Source organism: Sorex araneus, chromosome 8, assembly GCF_027595985.1.
Source record: "Sorex araneus isolate mSorAra2 chromosome 8, mSorAra2.pri, whole genome shotgun sequence".
Taxonomy (NCBI): domain Eukaryota; kingdom Metazoa; phylum Chordata; class Mammalia; order Eulipotyphla; family Soricidae; genus Sorex; species Sorex araneus.
Genome location: NC_073309.1, coordinates 44530534 through 44553964, shown reverse-complemented (window position 1 = coordinate 44553964; position 23431 = coordinate 44530534). Strand labels below are relative to the sequence as shown.

Genomic DNA, 23431 nt, shown 5'->3' with positions numbered 1-23431 from the left:
TCCCGGCCTGTCCAGGGTGGGAAGGCAGAGGGAGAGATGGCTGGACCCCCGGGACCGGGAGTGGGCTGAGGGGCACGCTGCAGGCCAGGTCCCAGTTCTAGACACACTCTACGGGGGTGCCCTAACCCTAGCGGCCGTGCTGCCTCCCTCTCACCTTGCCAAGCCAGGCCTGTCCTGTGCATCTGCCACCATGGCCTTCCAGAATGTTCTCCCAAATCCTCGGTTTTCAACCCCTTCTGTCACCCTGGGCCCTCTATGACCCTCTCAAATGGACCTTCTGGGACTTCTTCATGGGGTGCGGTGGCCCCTGCAGGGTCTCACCCCCTAAAGAGTTGCAGCCCCCCAAAGGTGAGAGTGGCTGCCGTGTTTGTGTGGGGGGATGGGAGCACCCAGGTGAGCTGGCCGTGGGGTCGAGGAAGGACCTCATGGGCCTCAGGGGACACTAAGGGTCAGTGGGCCCTCACCCCATTGCCCCGGGAGACATATCTAGGTTCTTTGGGGCCGGGGCCGGGGGTTGCAGGCTTCCCAGAGAGGGAATTCAGAGATCTCCAGGTCTCTAGGTGGGGTGCCCCCCACAGCACCATCACGGGGCCCTGGAAGGTGTTGGGGTCATGCCCCCAGCTGCCCCCCACATCTGCACCCACACCACACCTGCCCCCTCTCTGCCCCACAGGCACGAGCCCCCAGCCCCTTGGGGACCCTCCTCGAGAAACATTTCTGGGCTGACACAAGACAGACACGAAACCAAAGGGACAGCACCACGAAGTGGCTTGGGGGGTGCAGGGGTGGGGGAGGCTTCCTGAGGGGCGGGGGTGGGGCCTGTCTGTCCTGCCCCGCCCCCAGCCAGGCCCTCCCCTTATTCTGGGCCTTCAGGTGGTTTCTGGGTTGTGCTGCCTCAGGACCCTTCACTGGAGGGCGGCCTCGAGGGCAGCTGTGCTGGGGGCTCGTTCTTGCTTCTGTGTTTCGGGGCTACACCTGCTGATGCTCGGCGCCTGCTTCTGGCTCTGCACTCACTTGCCCCTGACGAGGTTGACTTGACTGGTGTCCCACACACAGAGCCTGCACGCAGCCCACTAACCCATCTCTGGCCCAGTTGTGTGGTGTGCCCCGACCCCATCTCGGACTGTGCTCAGGGCCCTTTGCCGTGCTGGGCACAGAACCCAGGACTCCTGCATGCGAAGTGGGTGCTCCAGCCATTGAGCCAGTTCCCGTGTCTGTGTATTTCACTCAATATTTTTTTTTGGGGGGGTGGTTTCATATCACTATATAGAATTTATGGGGTGGGGGTCGGACCATACCCAGGGATGCTGAGGAATGACTCCTAGCTCAGTGCTCAGGAGTAACTCTGAGACCATGTATGATGAGGGGGGTTTGAACCCAGGCAGCATGATTGCTAGGCAAGCACCTCAGCCCTTGTAACTATCTCTCCAGCCCCCCAGTATATGGAGTTTAAAAAAAAAATAATTTGAGAGATGGAGAGATAGTACAGACCTTGCAACACTCTAGGGTGCATTTCCTTTGGGGGTAGAGAGAGATACAGGGGCTAAGACGCTTTTCTTACATTCCACTGACCTGGTTCAGATACCCCCAAATCACGGATAGTCCTGAGAACATACCGGGGGTCAGTCCCGCGCATAGAGCCAGGAATAACCTCTAGACATTGCTGGGTGTGGCCCCAAAACAATGATAGTCGTATCTCTCCATCATGAGTATACCGCAGTCACTGTCCCAAAGGTCGGCTTTTCCTCCTGCCTTTCGGTTTCCCCGCAAGTTTCATTTTAGACAGTTGTTGCAAGCCCCGCCCTCTAGCCGGCTGGTCTAGCAGGAATGGGGCCTGTGGCGCCATCTCGTGGCAGCGGTGTGAATAGCACCTGCAGTCTAGTCACCGGAAGCTCTCTGTCGGGAGAGAGACACCTTTCTTGGTGACCTATTAAAGGGGCCCCAGCGATAGTACATACAGTGGGTAGGGCGCTTGCCTCGCATCCTGTCAACCCAGATCTGATCACTCCATAGGGCCCCCTGAGCAGAGCCAGGAGTAAGCCCTGAGCACAGCTGGGGGTGGCCCCCAGACCAAAAATGAAATAAATAAGGCGAGAAGGCTGGAGAGATAGTATGGGAGTTAAGGGATTTGCTTGCACCCCTCCCGCCCTGATCAAATCCTCACCCTTGAGCACCACCAGTTTGGCCCCCAAACAAAATCAGGTGAGTGGTTCCTGAACACAGAGCCAGGAGTGACCCTAAGCAATAGTCATGAGTAGACATTGGGAGTCGTGGTGGTGGTGGTTGGGAGATGGACAGTCATGAGGCGTTGGGAGGGAGATGAAGACTGGATGCTGAGGGCTAGACGTTGAGGACAAGAAGGTTGATGGCGAGACATTGAAGGCAAGGAGAACTGAGACTTCAGAGACTTCCATGATGGAACTTTAGTGACCAGAACTACGGCCAAAACGATGATTATGACTGGAACCGCACTGCCGGGTGTGGTTCCAAAACAAAAGCAATGAGAGCAGTAGTAGAGCGGGCAGGGGGCTTGCCTTGCACACAGGCGACCAGGGTGCAATCTCTGACCTGCCATATGGTCCCCTGAGCCTCCCAGGAGTGGTCCCTGAGCACCACAGGGTGTGGTCTAAAAACCAAGAGAAAATGCGGTGAGGGTCAGAAAGATAGTGGGCTGGGTGCAGCAGGAAGCCCGAGTTCTATTCTGGCACTATATTATCCCCTGAGCACTGCTGGGGGTGCCCCTCAGCCCCGTAAAATAAATGCGATGTTGCTCATCTCATGTTCTCAACCTCACAAATGATGTTTTAAATATTTTACTGTCTTAAAACCACATACTTCACAGCACAAAAGGAGTCTTTGGAGGCTGAGGACATACCTCAGCAGTAGAACATACGCCTAGCTCCCCGAAGCATGTGGGAGGACCCGAGTTTGATCCCCAGACACGTTATACCAGGTGGGACCCTGAGCACCATGGAACCCAGGCCACTCACCGGTGCCACCCGCCAAGTATCCCAGCTGCCGTTGGGTGTGGCCCCTATGGGCGAAGAAATTTCACCAAAGCCCCTCTTTGGACTCATGCAGGTGAAGTCCAGTGCTTTGGTTGTGGACTGGGTGGCAAGCACTTGCCTTTTCTGTGCTCCTGCACCTCACAAGGTCATGGTCACTCCGTAGCACTGTGGCCGAGGTGTGGCACCTGCTTACTATGGTTGTGGTCATTGTTCAATGCCAGGGTTGAACAGACGCACCCCACATCTGCACTGTGGGTAGAGAGCCTTCGGCGCCCAAAGCAAAATCTACATTCACTCAAATATTTATTGTTCTCCAAGTCCCATCGAGGCGACAGGCATTGTTCTAGGGACGACAGACACCGTGGAGCTCAGCAACACCTTTTCCGGAGGAAGACGGTCACAGTACAGTGAAAGGTTCCTTCAGCAGGTAAAGGCGCCACAGTGAAGAACAGCACGGCTCTGTCGACATTCTAGAACTTTATTTTGGTTCCTCACGTTTCCATCTCTGTGCCTGCCTGTAGGAAGAGTCGGTCGTGTGCACACGTGCCTTAGCCTCTGTACTACTGCTATTTTTTGTTTGTGGGCCACCTTCGGTGGTACTTGGGGAGACTTGGTGCTGGGGTACCAGGACTCAAACCAACATGCGAGGCAAGTGCTCTGCCACTGACCCACATCCCCGCCCCCAAGATGTGGCAGATCCAGTGTCCAAGGGAAGAGGTGAAATGACCCTGGGGCTGCCGACTGCTACCCAGAGTCAGAGGGGCTTGGAGTTTTCACTCAGGGCAGAGTTCTTAGAGGTGGAGGGAATTTAGGTCCAGAGGTGCTCAGGAGTTACCCACGGCTCTGGGAGTGTTCCTGGCAGTGTTTTGAGGCCATGAGGTGCTGGGTCTGGATCAGGGATCAGTCACATAAAAGGCAAGTGCACAGTGGGTATGGTGTTTCCGTTGCACGTGGCCAACCTGGGTTTGATTCCCAGCACCCCATATGGTCCCCTGAGCACCACCAGGAGTAATTCCTGATTGCAAAGTCAGGAGTAACCCTTGTGCGTTGCTGGGTGTGACCCAAAAAGCCAAAAAACCAGGCAAGTGCTTATTTTTTTGGGGGGGGGTCACAACCAGCAGTGCTCAGGTCTTAACTCCTGGCTCTGTGCTCAGGGATCACGCCTGGTGAGCTCGGGGGACCCTATGGCGTGTCGGGGATCAAATCTCAGATTGGCCGCGTGCAAGGCAAGTGCTCCACCCACTGTACCACTGCTCTGGCCTCACAGGCAAGCACCTCAAGCCCTGTACTAGCTCTGTCCTCACCTGCCAGGATTCTTCTTTTTTTTTTTTTTTTCTTTTTTTTGGGTCACACCTGACGATGCACAGGGGTTGGTTACTCCTGGCTCTGCACTCAGGAATTACTCCTGGTGGTGCTCAGGGGACCATATGGGATGCTGGGAATCGAACCCGGGTCGGCCGCGTGCAAGGCAAACGCCCCATCCGCTGTGCTATTGCTCCAGCCTCCACCTGCCAGGATTCTTAATCTTGTTTCCTGATTTGAGAGATCCAAAAACAGACTTTAGATGAGAAGTTGGAATTAAAGAGTTCACAGAACTGAGGGTAAAAACCCATACTGGTGTATTGGGAATATTCTGTCACTCGCCATGTTAACCTTGAGAGACTGCGACATGCCCGCCCCCGCCCCCCCCCTCCCCTAGCAATAATTTGGTCATTTGAAGAGTCACAGAGGGCAGGTCTGTCCCAGTTTCTGATATGACATGTATTGAAAGCCCAGACTCTGGGTTCTGGGTTCTTTTCCTGCTCCAGTTTGTCCAGGTCCCTTACACTCAAGCCCCTCAATGTACCCAGTTGCTCTTGAACAGCCAGATTGTTCGACAGCCACAGCAAAGCCGCTCGAAGAGGCAGAATGGGGCCTGACAGGGGCTTTTTGCTGAAGACCCAGAATCCTCAATTGTCTGGAGGCTGTTTCTTTCTTTCTTTTTTTTCCCTTTTGATGCAGAATTCTCTCCAGATGGTTTCTTTCTTTTTTTCTTTTGACACAATTCTCTGAGATGGTTTCTTTTTCCTTTTGACGCAATTCTCTGGAGATAGTTTCTTACTTTCTTTTTCTTTTCTTCTTTTTATTGAGTCACCGTGAGATACACAGTTACAAAGCTGTGCAAGATCGGGTTTCAGGGGCTGAAGTGATAGCACAGCGGGTAGGGCGTTTGCCTTGCACACGGGTGGCCCGGGTTCGATTCCCAGCATCCCATATGGTCCCGAGCATGGCCAGGGGTAATTCCTGAGTGCAGAGCCAGGAGTGACCCCTGAGCATCGCTGGGTGTGACAAAAAGCAAAAAAAAAGATAGGGTTTCAGTCACACTCGAGGTGGTTTCTTGAGGAAAAACTGGCTGAGGGCACAGGGACCCTCCTGACAAGGCCAGGTTCTCCTTGTCTCCAGCGCCATGTCCAGTGAGGGCCAGGCCATGTCCAAAGCCACTGACCACCTGTCCCCAGACAGTTGTTTCCGGACTGAAAGTCATCCTTGTTAGTGGGTGAGAGGTCAGTTCACCACAGTTTCACACAACACACAGTGAAATGACAGTCGTTCCCTCCCCACCCCCGTCCTCTGTGAGTCATACACAGTTCAGTGGTACCAGGGACCCTCACGTATGTGCGGGCTCCTGAGGGAGGTCAGAAGCCACGAGCCTGATGACTAGGGTGCCAAGCAGCTTCGGCACGAACTCCAGGAAGTTTCAAGTAGCTGACCCAGGAGGATTAGAAGGACCTCCAAAGGGACCTTAACTCGTGTCCCTTAGCCTCCGAGGGACCTTAAACTCGTGTCCCTGAGAGATTTCCAGTGGGAACAGACTCAGCGACACCATGACCCCCCCGCCCCAAGTCTCTAGCACTTGTTTCTTAGAGTCAGTCTTTTTGGTTTGGGGGTCACACCTGGCTTACTCCTGGCTCTGTGTTCAGGAATCACTCATGGTGGGGTTCAGGGGACCGTCTGCAGTACTGGGGGTGGGCCACGTGGAAGGCAAGTCATCGCACTATCTTTCTCGAGCCAAAATCGTTCATTCTTGAGACCCAGAAGTCCCCAAATCCCCTCCTTCCTGCCCCGGTTGTGGGGATATTGCCTGTACAGTTCTGGGGGAAGTCTTGGAGGTTTTCCATGTGGTGGTGGTGGTGGGGGGGGAAAGACTATGAACCAGCAAGACCACCAGGAGCTTACCAGGGTCTCACCGGAGGGTCCCATGCAATTGAGCTGCATCCAGGATTGTCTGCACTAGCCCCTGTGACATAGCATAGCAGACCCCCAATTCTCTGCTAGCTAGGGAGCCCTAAATGTGGATAGCAAGGGCCGAGAGCTGGATGTCTTGCTGGATGTCTTGCGGTTTGCTGCTCTGGCTAATGAATGGTTCAGGGTCTGTGCAAAGCTATTTCTTGTAGGATGAATTTAAGGTCTGTAGGCCCAGCATCCCGCTTACAAAAACGTTACTTTGGGGCTAGAGCCATAGTACAGTGGGTAAGGCACTTGCTTTACATGCAGCCCACCCAGGGTTCAATTCCCGCCCCCCCCCCCCCCCCCTAGTCCCCAAGCCTGCCAGGAGTAATCCCTGGGCGCAGAGCCAGGAATGTACCCTGAACACAATGGGTGTGGTCTAAAAAAAGTTATATTCCATGTTCAATCGAGTCCATAGAATAACCAGGTAGGAGAGCCAGAGCGACAGTACAGTAGGTAGGGCGCCTTGTCTTGTACGCGGCGGACCCAGGATCGACTTCCAGTATCGCACTGAGCCCCCTGAGCACCTCCAGGAGTGATTTCCTGATTGCAGAGCCAGCAGTGACCCCTGAGCATCGCTGGGTGTGACCCCAAAGCAAAAAATGAGCAGGTAACTTTCATACTTAGGAGTCATGAAATGTAGTCTAAGAAAACCAAAACAAACAAAAACCCTTTACATAAGAGTCCAAAAGTACAGGTAGGTGCTTGTCTTGCACGCCGCAGACAAGTTCGGCACTACATACGGTCCTCCCAAACAAAGCCCCAAGCACAGCTGGGTGCAACCCAAATCCCTCCCCCACCAAAAAAAAAGGAAAATCCAGTGATGCAGTCCTGGTTGTTCCCGTTTTACGGATGTGGACACTGAGGCACCAAACATAAAAGCAAAAAAACACCCGGTCAGGCACACAAACACCGGCATAGGAAACTCAAATGTGCGTTCGCATGGCCTCAGAGCCCCACGTCCTGAAAAAGCCCTTCCCACTCCCCGGCACCATCGAGGTTCTTGGAAGAGCCCCGGAGTCGCAGAACAGGCATGAGAGAGCCGGGCAGAAGATCAAAGCGCAGGTGAAGGACCAGGGGCTGCCGGGAAATGGCACGGAGCTGCCCCTCCCAGGAACGTTAGCGTCAGACTCCTACTGCGCCTGCGCAGCCTTCGCTCGGCCGAGAGCCCGGCGCCTGCGCGGAACCGCTCCCTTGCCCACGGCCGCCGGGACCCGCCGTCTGTGCGCAGGCGCCCGGCCCGGAGGCGGCCGCTCGCCGGGCTCCGCGCCTGCGCCCTAGCCGCTCCTCCGCCTTGTATTTCCGGCCCCTAACCAGCCACCCCCGCCTCGCTCGCTCTTGGACGTCACTTCCTGTTTGTGGCGGGCGAAGGCGGTATTTCCGGCCGGAGGGTGGGAGGGGGCGGTAAGCGGGGCCTGGGGGGAGGGGGCGGGGGGGCCGCGCCGCGCGAGCCGTTGGGCCTGGCTCGAGGAAGGCGTTGCCGCCGCCGCCGCCGCCGCCGCCGCCAGGAAACCCCAGGAGCGGGCGCGAGCGCAGCGTGGCCATGGGCCGGAGCAGGGCCCCGCCGGCGCGGCTGGGCGGCCGCCGGTGACAGGTGAGCGCGCCGGCGCGTGTCCCCGAGCGCCCCCCGGGCCCCTCAGTTCTCCCCTCAGCGCCGCGCTGGGGGCCCCCGCGACGGGTCGGGCTGGAGCGGTCCCCGGAGTGCGGCCGCAGCTCGGGGGTCTCCCCGGATCCCGGGGAACGCCCCCGGAGGGGCCCCGGGCGTGTTTGGGGGCGGCTTTGGGGGCGGCTTGTAGTGTCCGGGGACTCGGAGGGGCGCCGGCCGCCCGGGGTGCGGTGGGTGGGGCTCGGGGCATCCCGAGAGCTGGAGAGGGGAGGGGCCCCCGCTCGGCCCAACTTCTCAATGACTCGGCCGAGGACCTGGGTGGTCCCCGCGGCGGCCGGCTCCGGGTCCCCCCTCCTCCCGGAATCCTTCCCGATTCCCCGGCCGCGCTGGGAGGTGCGGGGCGGGGGACCCCGCTGGCCAGGCTGTCCCCGCGGGGGTGGCGGGGCGCGGTGGGGGAAGGCGTCGCCGCCCGTGGCTGAGGTTTCTCAGACTCGGAGTGGGAGCGCCGTGCCCCCCGGCCCGGCTGGGAGGGGCGGGGGGAGTTGGGGCACTGCCCCCCCTCCCCACCGCCCGGGGCGCCCGGGGCACGGCGCCCGGGGACCACTCGCTCCCCACGCCGGAGTCCCCAGGCGCGGGGCTGAGCTGCCTCTCCGTCGCTCAGCACGGAGGCGTTGCGAGGGACCGAGGCGGGGACTGCGCGGCTCCCCCGCCGCCCCCACCCGGGGCTTGTTTGGGGCTTCCTGTGCGTGCAGCCGTGCGCCCGGCCCGTGCTCGCTCCCCACTAGCAACCCACTGTGCTCTCCACGGGGCGCTGCAGTTGGCCTCGCCGCGTGGCGGCAGCTAGGCAGGTTGCTGTGTTCCCAGCTGTTCCTCTCCGCATCAGCCCCGGGAACCTGTGTGTGGACTTGGGGGACCCAGAGGGGGAAGGCTGCTTCCCACGGCTTTGAGGGATACCCCTTCTCCCTGCTCCCCACATGCCTGATTTCTCTCCCTTCTCGCCCTGTTGGTGCTCAGAGCAGTCAGCCCCCGGGGGTGGGGTGGGGGGGTGGGGGCCCTGCATCTCGTCTCTAGGCCAGTGTGTGACCTTGGCTTGCCCCATAACCTTTGCCCTGGGTCTGGACTTCGCAGAGGGCTGGCGGCGGTCCCTGGCTGACCCAGCATCCCGCGGTTGGCGATGTGGTCACAGGGGGCACCTGGTCGCTTTGTCTGCAAGGCTTCCCAACAGCCTGCCGGGGTTCCTGGAGAGAACCGTTCCTGCGCCCCAGGAAGTACTAATGGTTTTGGCGACTGTTTCTCCATGAAGGATTTGTTCCTCTGGTCTCTGGCTCTAGGTTTTTGGGGTCTGCATGGCCGGTGAGCAGCAGAGCAGTAAAAACCTCGGTCCCACACTGGCCAAGTGTGTTCTGCAGGCCGGGGGCTGTTCCAAGTGTATCCCAGGAAATCACCTATGCTGGCTCATTGCCCCCCTGTCCTTTAGAAGGGGCCGCCAAGGCACAGGCCAGTCCATTTTAGAGCTGGTGAGGGGACAGTCATTGTATTGCGGCCTCGTGATAGGCCTTTCACTCCATGCGCTCAGAACTCTGTGGGTTAGGTCTGGCCAAGGCCATTTCATCGATGCTTGGGTTAGGGAGGTGTGTGACACCTCCTTGACCACTGAGGGGACGCAGGCACTGTCTGTGACGTGACATGCTTTGCCCAACGTCTCACAGCCGGAAGTGGCAGGGCTGGAATGTGAGCACCAGCTTCACTGGCCTCAGTGAACTTTCTGTCAACAAGCAACTGGAATGGTAGCTCCCGGGCTCCCCAGTGGGGACAGGATGCTGTGTCCGCGCTGCAGAAACAGGCCCCGAGGAGGAACGGGCTCGCCATAGGTGCATCAGATCCCGCGGGCCCAAATTGCTCTTCTAAACCCAGACCCAGGTTGCCTGGTCCCCAGTGCCACATGCGCTGTGCTCCTCACCCAGGCTGGAGCAGGGGTCTGTCTGTGATGGTTTCCTGTCCTGGCCTTCGGGGTTCGCACCTTGGGCCTTGCCTTCTCACCTTTCCCCTCAGCCTAAAGCTGTCTGAGCACCCCACCCTCCCTCCCAGGAGAAACCAGCAAGGTGTGCCCCAGCTCCCAGGGGCCCCACATTAGTGTCTTGTGTGTGTGTCCTCACACTTCCCTGCTCTGGCTCATTCGTCTCCTTTCCTCTGTGTGACCTTGCGCCCCTGCTAGTCACCTCCCTGTGGTGGGCTCAGGAGTGTTTGGAAGCACCTGGGTGGGTTGTGCACGTTAGTGTCATCTGGGAGACACTCCTCTAGTGGGGCCTGCCACATACATGCTCCGTCCCAAGGGGTTTATGCTGCCTTTGCTGCTTTCTGGTGTCCCACAGTCACCCTGAAATCCCCCCCCCCCGCCCTCCCCACCGCACCGCCTGGCTAGCCCCTGCTTGTCCCAGATTGTACTGAAGTGATACAGACACCAGGGTTCAAGTCCAGCCCTTCCATGGTGGGATGTGTGACCTTGACAGGCAGGCTCCACCCTTCTGAGTTAATTTCATCATCTGTCTCAGAGGTCCCTAAACTTCCTTGGCCCACCGCCCTCATTTCAAAAGAAGAAGAAGAATAACAACAAAAAAATCAGTCAGCCTCAGCCCTCTCTCTTGTGCCAGGAATTGGCCTTCTTCCAGTGAACAGACCCAGCTTGCACCTGGAACTCCTGTTGGTACCCCTTGGGGCCGTGTTGCCTGCTTTGGGAAATACTGATCTGTATTAGGGCTGCTTAAACGCTTCCCCATTGTGAACCTGTTTTAGCTAGAAAAACTTTCTTGTGACCCCAGTTACCAGAGTGTGTAAAACAGGTATACACATCAAACTTTGCTTATAGTGAATCCTAAAGAGGGGCCAGAGAGTACTGTGGATAAGATACTTGCCTTGCATCAATTTGGGTTCCATCCCCGGCACCCCATATGTAGTTCCCTGAGGCCCTTTTGGAGTGATTCTTGAGATTAGAGCCAGGAGTAATCCCTGAGTACTACTGGGTGTGACCAAAAAAAAAAAAAAACCAAAACAAATCGATCCTAAAGAAATTTATTTTACGTGACCCTCATACTCAGTTCTGACCCACATTTTTTTTTTTTTTCTGTGTCACACCCGGCGATGCACAGGGGTTACTCTGGCTTTGCACTCAGGAATTACTCCTGGCGGTGCTCAGGGGACCATATGGGATGCTGGGAATCGAACCCGGGTCGGCCGCGTGCGAGGCAAACTCCCTACCCGCTGTGCTATTGCTCCAGCCCCTGACCCACAGTTTTAAGACTTTCTGGGGACCGGCGATAGTACAGTGGGTAGGGTGTACTTGCACCCTACCCGCTTGCACCTTGCGGCCGACCCAGGTTCAATCCCTGGCATCCCAAGTTCCCCACATACCACCAAGAGTAATTCCTGAGTGCAGAGCCAGGAGTAACCCCTGAGCATTGCTAGGTGTGAACCAAAAGGCAAAAAAAAAAAAAAAAGCTTTCTGTAGGGTTTGTGGGATGGAATGCCCGATTGACAGGTTGTTGTAAAGGTTAAGTGGGCTAGTGGAAAACAAACATACAGTAAGCTGACTAATTTACAGAAAGGGGACATACAGTAAACCCATTCTGTGCTCACTAATTAAGAGTTTTAAGTCCTTGGGTTTCTTAGTAATTGTAATTCTTACTTCCATTAGGATTTTGAAGGTCCTTCTTGTCAGATAACCCGGATAAGGGTGGGGCCGAAGTTAGTATGCACAATCTCTCTTCCCAGATGAGAAAACAGATTCTAGAGGGATGGAAATGAAAACTGGTAGATGTGGGGTTGGGGAGGCATCACTGGCCTACGAGCTTGCATTCAATGTGGCTCATCTGGGTTTGATCCCCAGCAAAAGATTGTATCAATGCCCTGGGGCTGGAGCGATAGCACAGCAGGTAGGGCGTTTGCCTTGCATGCGGCAGACCCGGGTTCGAATCCCAGCATCCCATATGGTCCCCTGAGCACCACTAGGGGTATTTCCTGAGTGCAGAGCCAGGAATAATCCCTGTGCATCGCTGGGTGTGACCCAAAAAGAAAAAAAAAAATTGTGGTGCCCTAAACAAATTCCTAAGCACAGCCAGACACGGCCCCCCAAAAGCAAAACTGGTGAATGCAAGGTCCCAGGCCCTTCCCTCTCCCTGTTGCTGCCCTGAGCCCCTTTGAGGTGGAAACTGACTTTTTTCCATTTCTGCTGACCCCCTTTCCTGTAGGTGCCTCACGGAGCCGCCCCCAGGGGTGGCAGGACAAACTGAGTGGATGTGGAGCAGCCTGCCAGGCTCACTCAGGGAGGTGGCACAGGCGCTGGTGGGGGCTTGGTTTGGCATGTTGGCATCTGGCCTCAGCTTGATTGAGCACAGACTGTGTGCCCAGCATTGCTGCCCGTGCTGGGGATACAGTGGTGCACGTGACGGCAGGCCCTGCGCTCCTGGGCTGGGGTAGACGCCCCTCGTGAGGGGCAGGTTTAGGGGGTGCACCTGGTGGGGAATTGAAATCAGGTGTGTCTGGGTGCAGACTGGAGGCTGTGGGGGAAAGGTACTGTGGCCTTGGGGAGTGGGGACAGCAGAGATGAGCAAGGTTGGCCTGCCCCTGGGAGGCCTGCCCGGCTAGGGGTTTGAGTGAGTGCCTCTTACTTGAGGGGTTTTCTCGGCTTCTGGGGTGGATTCTCAGAGCTGGTCTGATCAGGATGGGATGGTTTCCTGGGAGCTGGTCAGGCAGGGGTGGATTCTGGGGGCTGGTCAGGCTGGGGTGGACTCCTAGGGGCTGGTCAGGGTGGGGTGGATTCTGGGGCCTGGTCAGGGTGGGGTGGACTCCTAGGGGCTGGTCAGGGTGGGGTGGACTCCTAGGGGCTGGTCAGGGTGGGGTGGACTCCTAGGGGCTGGTCAGGGTGGGGTGGACTCCTAGGGGCTGGTCAGGGTGGGGTGGACTCCTAGGGGCTGGTCAGGGTTTGGTGGACTCCTAGGGGCTGGTCAGGGTTTGGTGGACTCCCGGGGACTGGTCAGGGTGGGGTGGCTTCCCGGGAGTTGGTCAGGCTGGGGTGGATTCTGGGGCCTGGTCAGGGTGAGGTGGCTTCCCAGGGGCTGGTCAGGGTGGGGTGGCTTCCCAGGGGCTGGTCAGGGTTGGATGGACTCCCGGGGACTGGTCAGGGTGAGGTGGCTTCCCAGGAGTTGGTCAGGGTGGGGTGGATTCCCGGGGCCTGGTCAGGCTGAGGTAGATTCCCGGGGGCTGGTCCGGCTGGGGTGGATCCCTGGGAGTTGGTCAGGGTGGGTGGATTCCTGGGACCTGGTCAGGGTGGGGTGGATTCCCGGGAGCTGATCAGAGTGGGGTGGGTCCCAGGGGGCTGTTCAGGCTGTGGTGGGTACCCTGGGGGGGCTGGTAAGACTGAGGGGGTTCCTAGCCGCCTGGTCAGGCTGGGGTGGGTTCTTGGGATCTGGTCCGGGAGTTTTCTAGCACTGCTGCCCCGAGTGGAGTCACTGCTGCAGGAGGCCGAAGCCCCGCCCTTGTCTCCTTCTGTGCTTTTCCTCCCACGGTCTGCAGGACCCCCGTCTGCTTTCTTTCCTTCCCCCCCCTCCGCTGCTTTCTTTAGGGAGAGATTGGGGGCTCCTTGGATGGTTTTTTACCCACTGAACCCCGCTCATGTGGCTGTGTAGCCAAAAAACCTCCTAGGCAGAGGACTGCAGTATCACCCGCCCACACCGTACCTGTGGGGTCCGCCTGCTGCTCTTTCCCCCAGTGCCTGCCATGTTCCCAGGGCAAAACATAGAACCTGAAAAAACTGCCTGTGGCTACCCTCATGGAGACAGATGCCTGGGGACATGTCTGTGATGGGTGGACATCCGAGAGGAAAGAGAAAGGGGCTTTGTCTGTTTTAATGGGGGGGGTGAGAGTGGATGAAGGAGCCACGGGCAGACTGAGGAGTTGGCTCTGATTCCCATCTCAGTGTGAAGACTGGGGCTTGAGGAGATGCCCCCCCCCCCGCCCCAGGCCAGAAATGTTGAGGATGGGCCCTGAAGTTAGGCAGTGTAGCCTGAGTCCTCGACTCAGCAGCCCATGGAGGGGGGTGCTCCTAACCCCATGCCCGAGAACATGGGCACAAACACGGAGCAGGAATGGCAGCCTGGCCTTGCTCTCCTAGGCTTGTTCTGGGCTGTCTTCCCTGATAGAGGGAGTCCCCACAGAACGAAGCTCTGGGGGTCTGCAGAAATCCTCGAGAGTGGGGGAATGGATTTTGCATTGGATTTCAAAACCTCTGGGCACCCAGCGGTACCCCTCCCTGGGCCTCTCTGCCTTTCCAAGCTCTCAGCGGAAGGCGCTCAGCCACCAGGCCTCTGGGCTGCACGGTGGGGTGGTTCGTGGCAGACTCTGCTGGACACCCAGCCAAGCAGCGAGAGGCCCAGCTGGGGGAGACAGCCCTGGGAGCGGACCAGGAGGGAGGGAGCAAAGGAATGGGCGTGGGAGGGCGGCTGGGGGAGCTCGGCCTGGCCCTCGGGCAGGAGCCATGGTCATCTTGGCCCCCGTGGTCAGGTCCAGCTGTTCTGGGTGTTCGCTGTAGGAGACAGCACGCTGGGGCTGGCTGAGACAAGACGACATGCCCAGGGTCCTTGCAGGAAGTTCCTCGAGCCCAGCAGTCCTGCCCAGGAAACTCAGCCACAGATGTTGTTTCTAAGGGTGAGGCCAGAAATCCACGCCTGCCTTGGTTTGCCACCTCGCAAGCCCTTTTCAGTGGGATCGGGCAGCTGCTTTGCCTGGGGTCCCCTTCCCTGCTCCTTCCAGCCGGGCTTCAAGGCCTCTGCACCGCAGCTGGTAGCTTTGTGTGCGGGGCAAGGCCTGGGGCAGCACACCAGGACCTCCCGTGGTGGCCCAGAAACCCGCAGCCTTAATTCATTTCATGAGGTACCGTTGCTGCACGGAAAATGGGCCTATGCCTATGCAGTGGGGCTCCAGGGAGGATCTAGGGAGCTAGTAGGCTCAGAAGTGCTGGGCGTGGGACTTGCTGGAAGTTTCTCGATGGTTCTGAGCTGCTGCAGTCTTCAGAGGGGTCTGGATGGGCATCTGCGGGCAGAGGGTCTTTGAATGTAGTTCGACTGGGCTTACTGGTTGGCAGAGTGGATTTTGACTTGTTTTCTTGAGAGGGGGAGGTGGTCTCTCCGGGAGGGCTCCAGACAGGAATAGTGGGCCATGCCAGCAGCTCTGCAGCCTGGGCAGCTCCGTGAGGGGTGAGCCAGGACTGGTTGATGCCAGGGCTCCCTGTGCTCGTCCAGAGACTTGGCATGTGTTTCCTCCCCATTTCCAGGTGGTGGCTGGATTTACATGGTCTAGGTGAGTGGGTGACAGATGGGTAGTAGGGACAAAGCTCTCTGGGGATGAGGTGGCTGTGTGAAGATGGCTTCTTTGGGGCCTGAGAGAGCTCAGCAGGCCGAGAGCAGGCTCAGGGGGCTGGGGGCCGCTTCCGTCCCTGGCACTGCATGGTCACCTGAGCACAGTCGGTAGTGACCCGACAAGCACAGAGCTAAGAGTAGCCCCCACATACTGCCAGATGTGACCCCCCAAAGTGGAAAGACTGATGTGGGCCTGGGGCTGCAGCTCAGCAGGAGAGCACTTGCCTTGCATGAGTGAGGCACTGGTCTCGATCCCCGGCTCAGGAAAAGGAAAACAAAAAAATCTCAAGAATTTTAACACTGACTGGCAGATCTGTGACCAGACCATCACCACTTAATTTGGGGCCCACTCTGTTCTCATACCCTTTTTCTGCTTCCTTTTGTCCTGGGCAGAGCTGGCACAGAGCAGGCCTGGAAATGACACGGCTCTCTCGGTTGATGCCTGTTTGGGCCCTGGTTTGTGGCTGCCTCTCTCCACCCCCTAGTGTGACTGAGCTCGGGCTTCGGCCAGCCCCTTGCTTCCCTAGTGGAGGAGGAAGGGCTAAGGGGGTTACTCCCCACCCCGCTTCCTTGGGATCTGAGTTCTGGAAAGCCTGGAGCCCATCCTCACTCTTTGTGGTCCTTTGTATGATCCAGTGTTTGGCCAGAGAACTTCTGCTTTGTGCGGTGCGATTCTGGGTGTCAGGGAGCAGCCCTCCATTCCAATGGAGGAGGTACAGGGGTAGTCTCCAGTCTCTGTCTCCCTCACCTCCCCTGGGCTGTGGAAAGGCGAGCGGGATGGAAGAGGGCGGGGCAGCCGGCAGTGGAGCCGGAGGCCCTGAGGTGGTGGCCAGAGTGTGCTGGAGGGGCTGGAGGGGGGGAGCAGTGAGGTTCAGGGCCAGACGATGGGAGCAGGGGGCTTGTGTGGAAGAGGGAGCACCGCATTGTGCTTAGGAAGTAGGTGTTCCTGAGGGCCCTCCCAGGGTGGGGGTGGCCGTGCTGGTGCTCTGTGTCAAGCATGTGGGGTTTTGTTTTTGTTTTTGGGGTCCCACCCGTGATGTTCAGGAGTTACTCCTGGCTCTGCACTCTGGAATTAGTCCTAGTGGTGCTCCGGTGACTGCAGGGTGCCGCGGACTGAACCAGGACTGCGCACGTGCAAGGCAAGGACCCTCCCTGCTATACTATTTCCAGTCTTGCATGTGGGTGTTTTGGGGGTTTTTGTTTGTTTGTTTTTTGGGTCACACCTGGTGATGCTCAGGGCTTACTCCTCGCTCTGCGCTCAGGGATCACTCCTGGTGGTGGTCGGGGACCAGATGGGATGCCGAGGATCGAACTTGGGTGGCTGCTGCAGGGCAAACGCTCTCCTGCTGTGCTGTTGCTCCAGCCCCTCAAGTACGTTTTGGGGTAGCGTGTGTCTGTGAGTTGTCTGTTTTTTATTTCAGAGAGTCAGCGCTGACGTGTCTTGAGCCCACTACACTGAGTTCCACCACCATAGCCCCTGGGGTCAGTGGGATCTTTGCTCTGAGTTGGCTCCTGAGTCGTGGCTGCTCATCTTGAGATGTGCATGACGTGGGTCTCGGTGGGTCTCTCTGGTGATCCTAATTTGTTGTGTCCCCCCACCCCCACTCATTTGAGATCTGTTAGGTTAGAGTGGGATGGCGTGTTCATCACTGAGGGGCAGAAGAGCACCATGCAGCCTGCGTGGGTCGGGTCGGGCAGGCCGAGGAGCAAGGAGGGGGCCTTTTCTTTGGCAGATAGGTTGGACTTTCCCAGCACATCCCAAAGTGGGCAGTGCCATGCCCCTCCTGCTGGGGCTGCAGGAGTCACCTGGGGACCCAGAGTTCCCTTAAGTGTGATTGGGGGACACTTCCTGTTTGTTCAGTGAAGAAAGGTAGATTTCCAGGGGGATGCGGTGTTCCTTTTTCTGAATAGGGCTGGGGGGGGGGGTGGTAGGCCAGGTAAATGTGGACACCTGGTCTCTCCCCTTGGCCAGTGTCACAGCAGCTGTTTTGTTGCCTCTTTGCACCCCCCCTCTTCCTTCCTGCAGAGGTGCGGCATCAGCGAGGCTCCTCAGCTGAGCCCCAGTGTGCAGGCGAGAGCTGGGAGGGTTATTTAAATCCTCACTCAAAGCAAAGCTAAAAATTCAGTTCCTCCGTGGCTCTGGCCTCCACCGCCACATTGCTACCATGACAGAAGTGTCTCGCAGGGTCACAGTGTCTGAGCGTGTGGACTGCAAGAAGTCGGGGGTGGGCAGGGGCCGTCTGAGGAGTGAGGTGAGCTGGCTTTGGTTCTTGGGAGCAAGGAGGGGGCTGAGGCTCAGGGCTCAGATGGCACGTTGGGAACTCCTCGGCCAGATCCCAGCCTCCTCGTCTGGAAACTGCATCCTCATGGTTTCCAAATGACCAAGCCTGTGGAAGTGTCCAGCCAGTGCATGGAACCTCTCCTGGGGACAGCTGCAGAAGTCGGCCACAGCCCTGACGCTGGGTCCCAGGTGTGCCTGCCCTCTGCCCCCCTCCTCTTCACTCACACCCTGGCCTGCCCCTTGTCGTGGAGTGTCCATTCTGTGTTTTTCTGACCGACTCTCAGAGCAGAAGCCCTCGGCCCCTTACCCATACCCGCTTGTCCGCATGTTGCATCTCTCCATCCGTCAATTCTGAGCGTACCACTCAAGCTGCCTATCTAAGTTCTCCCGGGCCAGAGTTCTGTTCGTCCCTCCTGTCTCCCTGCTGGCCAGGGCAGTGAGGGAGCAAGTGCAGGAATTTCTCTTACACCCTCACTTGGCAGACCTCTGAGCTCAGGGTGGGGGTTCTCTATGTCACACCCTCCCTGAGCTAATCAGAGCTCCAGGCCTGGGAGTGCTCAGTGCACCTGTGCACCATGCCCCTAGGCTGGCTCAGCCCCAAACACAAAACCAGAAGTCATCCCTGAACACTGCCATGTGTGGCCCCAAAACCGAAAAATAATATGGCATTGGGCCACATCCAGTAATGCTCAGGGGTTCCTCCTAGCTTGAGTCCAGGGATCACTTCTGGCCATGATTAGGGGATTATGTCAGGTAATAGGGTCAGGGCGCATTGTCGTTCAAGGCAAACACCCAACATGCTGTACTGTTTATGGCCCCAGTCCCCCACTCCCCACCCCCTGAAGTTCTTTTACATTAAAAAATAAAGCCCTGGGCCTGCCTGATCCTGTGTTGGTTGGGATTGGGGATATGGGAACAGATCCCTTTCCTGCCTCTGGAGCCTCTATTTCATCAGGGAAGCCACCATTACCAGAAATAGGTGAGTGCTGTCAGCAACAGCAGGCTGAGCGGTGAGGCCTGTGATTCAGGGCCAGTCCCTGCGAAAATGAGGATTTGCACGTGAAGAGGATGCCCAGTGTGTTGAGTGGAGGGACCAGCATGTACAAAGGCCCGGTGGTCACAAAGAGAGCAAGGGCCCTTTAGGGACTGGGAAAAGGGGAACAGTCAGGGGTCAAGCTCAGGTAGGTCCCTGTTGCTACTATGTAAAGTCTGGGGGTCAGAGCGGCAGCTTGGAGGGCCGGAGCACATGCTTTGTAAGCAGAGGCCAAACAGGTTCCATCCCAGCACTGCTTGTGTGGCCCAAAACACAAAGACCAAGACAGGAAACATGGGCTAAAGAGACAGTACAGCAAGGAGGGCACTTGCTGTACGCGTAGCCAGCCCAGGTTCCATCCTGGCATCCCATGTGGTCTCCTGTGCCCTGCCAGGAGTGACCCCTGAGTGCAGAGCCAGAAGTAAGGTCTTTGCATCTCTGGGTATAGCCCTAGAACAGACCTGGAAACAAAGGCTTAGACGTGATCCTTTTGCTGGAGAGGTTCAGGGTCAGAGCCGGGCTTGGAGTGGGGAGCACTCGGCCCGTTTGGGGCCTGTGACCAGCCCGACTCAAGTACTCAAGTCTGCAATGGGATTTCAGTGAGGACGCTAAGGCCCTGCTGGCTGGGTGAGGAAGAAGGTATGTTGGGGGTGGCAAAAAGGAGAAGGGAATCTGTTCCCTGCTTATTCGTGCCCCAGTTTCTTCTGCAGCCCACCCACGAATCCGGCCTCCCTCCCATCCCACCTTCTGCAGTAGACAGATGGGGCAGTGGCGGGGTGGGCACGGTGGTTGGGAGAAAGAAAAGTGTCTCTCAGCTGCTTCTTACCCAGGAGGCGGAATAGGTAAGATTCCACATTCCAGAAATACATCACGGAGGCAGTGACGGTCCCAGTCTTCACCCACTGGAGGAAATAATAGCACCTTTAATGGGTGTGGAGTTGCTGCTGTATCAGGCTCTGTTCAGAGGATTGTGAGGGCGCATCAGCAGCTCGTGTATCTTGGTGTTCTTTGTTGCTGGGGACTGACTCCCAGCAGAACTGAGAGCCCAGGGCTGTGCATGCTATAGGGGCAGAGCGCTGGACTGGGTCACACCTGCAGTGCCAGGGACCTTGCCCCGGGGCCTTGCACTTGCACCCCTGCCCTTTGAACTACCTCCCTGGCCTGGTTTGTGTTTTTCTCACCTCTACTACAGCCACGTCTCTGGCTGTGGATGGGCTCTTAGGATCTGCCTTGGAGTGATGGACAGTGATTCTCTCTTCTTAAAAAGAGAATTTAAGGGGGCTAGAGCGATAGCACAGCGGGTAGGATGGCCGACCCGGGTTCGATTCACAACATCCCATATCGTCCCCTGAGCACTGCCAGGGGTAATTCCTGAGTACAGAGCCAAGAGTGACCCCTGTGCATCGTTGGGTGTGACGCAAAAAAAAAAGAATTTAGGGGGTTGGAGCGATAGTACAGCGGGTAGGGCAGCTGCACCGGGTTCGATTCCCAGTATCCCACCCATATGCCCCCTGAGCATCGCCAGGAGTAATTCCTGAGTGTATGAGCCAGGAGTAACCCCTGTGCAATGCTGGGTGTGACCCAAAAAGCAAAAAAAAAAAAAAAAAAAAAAATTTAAAATACAGACTTCATTTTTCACTCCCCATTTCTTGGTCCAGAAACCATTACAAGGCAGAAGGTATATAGATTATCCAGATACATTGAGGCACTCTCACCCCCCAACCTCCCCAAAATATGTCCTCTGTGTCGATTAACTCTTAATTCAAGGAGGAGGAAACTGAGGCAAAGGCCTTGCTCAAGTTACACAGCAAAGGTCCAGCTCAGTTCCTGGGGCCACCTGGACTCCCATGCTCATCCTGTGCCTTTCGTGATTCTGTATGTGAGAGGGAGCGTTCCGGGCCTCCCTGTACCCTCAGGCCCCGAGGTGTTTTCCGTGGAGGATGAACAGAGCTACCTGCCTCACTCCTGAGGCAGTGTGTGTATGTATGTTTTGGGAGGGGGGGCAGGAACAGCCGTTCTCCGTGGTGAACACAGGGGCCGCATTGGCGAGGTTAGAGGTGACAGGCTGTGGCTGCGCCCACGCCCTGCGCTGTCACATGCAGGCTGAACGCTCCCTGTGCACGACCCTCCCTTCCACCCCTCCAGATCCCTCTGCTGCCAATCCAGTGGCTGGGAACACTATGCAGGCAGAGTGCGGGCTGAGGTGCCGTTTGGTGGGGGGGAGGCCAAGCTGCCTGGGGCGCATCCCAGCTTCCTGTTTCCTGGTCAGGCGAGTGAGGCCGGTCTTTTCACTCCTAGCCTCAGTTTCTTTGTTAAAATGGTGCACGCGAGGGCCTGCCTTCTGGGGCTGCGGGAGGCTTGGACCCATGAGGGCAGAGCTCTCCGGTGTTGCCAGCAGGCTGTGGCCCATTATTGTAGAGCAGGTCCCTTTGGGGGCATTTAGGTTGTTTCCAGCGTTTCCCTGTTTGACAAGAATATCCTCAGAACAGCCCTTCTCAGAGGGGGTGACTTTGCTCCCCAGGGGACATTTGGTAGTATCTAAGGACATGCCTGGTGGGCAGCACCAGGGCAAGGTGCTGCTTCCGCAGGCAGGGGCTGGGGTGTACTTAAGCTTGCTGCCTTGCCCAGGGCAGCCCAGTGTGCTGCCATAGGCCTCTTCTGAGAAGGAGTGTTTCCTGCTTCCCCATGGGGCCAAAAGTGCGGCACAGAACTCAGGACCAGGCCAGAGTCTCGTGGCCAATGAGGACGTCGTTTCCTCCTTCCTGCCTCTCCCACCCCAGTGTCTGGCTTCTGAGCAGCCTTCCTCGGAGCTGTAGGGGAGACGCAGAGTAGAGGGGAGGTGGTAGGCACCCTGGGGCTCACTCACCCAGGAACCCCCACCCCACTGTCGTGCCTCTCGCTTCTGGGTCTCATTTGTGCTATGTGGCATGGAGCCCTGCTCAGAGCACAGGCACGTGAGAAAAGGGACTTGATGGGTGATGAGGAAAGGAACTCAGCTTGTTTCTTACTCGTTCTGGCCACGGCTTCATTCTACAGTTCATGCCACAGTGTCTGTTGGCAGGTCTCTCTTTTGATGAGTTGGGGGCCACTTTGCCTATACTCAGCGGTGCTCCAAGTGAGACCTGACTCTGCTCAGGAGTGACCCCTGGTGCTACTTTGAACAGGAAGTTGCTCCCCAAACCCCTCTAGGAGTGATCCCTGAGCACAGAGCTGAAAACAAACAAAAAACAGTCTTGGGAGCTAAAGGGAACATGCAAAGAGAGGGGACAGAGCAGTAGTGCAGTGGGGAGGGCACTTACCTTGCATGTGGCTGATTCCGGTACCCCATATGGTCCCTCCAAGCCAGCCAGGAGTGATCCCTAGGTGCACAGCCAGAGGTCATCCCTTACCACCACTGGGTGTGCTCCCTCCCAAACAAAACCAAATGCCAAGACTGAAGGTGGAAGGGTGGGGTCTTGAATGTGTTACAGGTCATGGTGGGGGTGGCAGCATGTGTAAGGGCCCTGTGGTTGGGGTGTCCTCATGTGGCTGAGCAGCTGCAGCAGGTAGGCACCCTGAGATAAAGTGTATTTGGAGAAATTAAGGGGACTATGCAGTCCTCAGAGGCTCCTGGGGTTCTTTAGCTGCAGGGAGGGGCTTAGAGCCACACCCGTCAGCGCTCAAAGCCGATTTCTGGCCCTGTCATGGGTCATTCTAGGCAATGCTTAGGGAACCAAGAGGGGGCCAGTGGCATGCAAGGCAAGCACCTCACTCCTATACGCTCTCCCCTCCCCTGGGGCTTCTGTGATAACTTTGGGGCCTGGGGAGGGTTTGATCTGAGGAGGGTGCTGCCTCCCTGGTCAGAGGGCCCTCGATGGAACACGGGTGATGGCACAAGTACTAAAGCTCTATCCTGACCCCAGCTGTGCAGCCGAGGAGTCGGGGGAAGGTCCTTTCTTAGGCCCAGCTCCTTCCCAGAGTGCTGGTCGGTGTGGTTTGCAGTAACTGGGTGCCCAGGGCCCTGGCTCTGACCCCAGCACTGTGAGGAGGAGGCCTTTCTGAAACAGAGATCCCCAAGTCAGAGGGAATAATCACAGGGCATTTAAAATAACCTACGGAGTGTTTGATAGAATGATAAGTCAGTGCTGCTCCATGTGTTGAGCCATTGGAATCAGAAATACAAAACCTTGGGACTGGAGCGATAGCACAGCGGGTAGGACATTTGCCTTGCACACGGCCAGCCCGAGTTTGATTCCCAGCAACCAAAGGTCCCCCGAGCACTGCCAGAGTAATTACTGAGTGCAGAACCAGGCATAACCCCTGAGCATCTCTGGGTGTGACCAAAAAAAGTGGAAAAAAAAACTAAACAAAACACAAAACCCAGGGCCAGAGAGGTAGTATGGGGGCTAAGGCACTTGCCTTGCATTCCATCTACCCTGGTTTAATCCTCGGCCCCACCTGCGGCCCCGCCGCACCACCAGCATGTGGCTCCCAAACCAGACCACAGCAGGAACCTTTGAAGATGACTCAGAAGGGCTGGAGCTCAGGTAAAGCATTTGGGATCCCTGGGGGCAGGACAGCCCACCCACAGGAGCTCCACTCCCAGTGCTCACCTTGCTCAGAGCAAGCCGTTCTGATTTTCATTCTCACTTAGCTACCCTCTGTGTGGAGTTAAGTGGACCCCCAAACTCTAGAGCAGCAGGGTAGCCTCCAGGCTGGGGGGCTTGAAGTGTGCTACCAGCTCCCTTCTGGGCTGCGGCTGCCCTCAGCAGGGTCCCAGCTCAGATGGGAATAGACGGGGCCACTAACCTGTGGCCTCCTGGCCCAGCAGCTGTAGTGCCCGGTTTG

General features: G+C 57.4%; 1 protein-coding gene across 1 annotated transcript in view; it reads left to right on the top strand.

Moving 5' to 3' along the window:
• Nucleotides 1-7678: 7678 nt before the first annotated feature.
• Nucleotides 7679-23431, top strand: part of AKT2 (AKT serine/threonine kinase 2) — a 42806-nt gene continuing 27053 nt past the window's right edge. The window contains exon 1 of the mRNA XM_055145574.1: nt 7679-7869. The gene's annotated coding sequence lies outside the window, so the exon portion shown is untranslated. The remainder of the gene's footprint in view (nt 7870-23431) is intronic.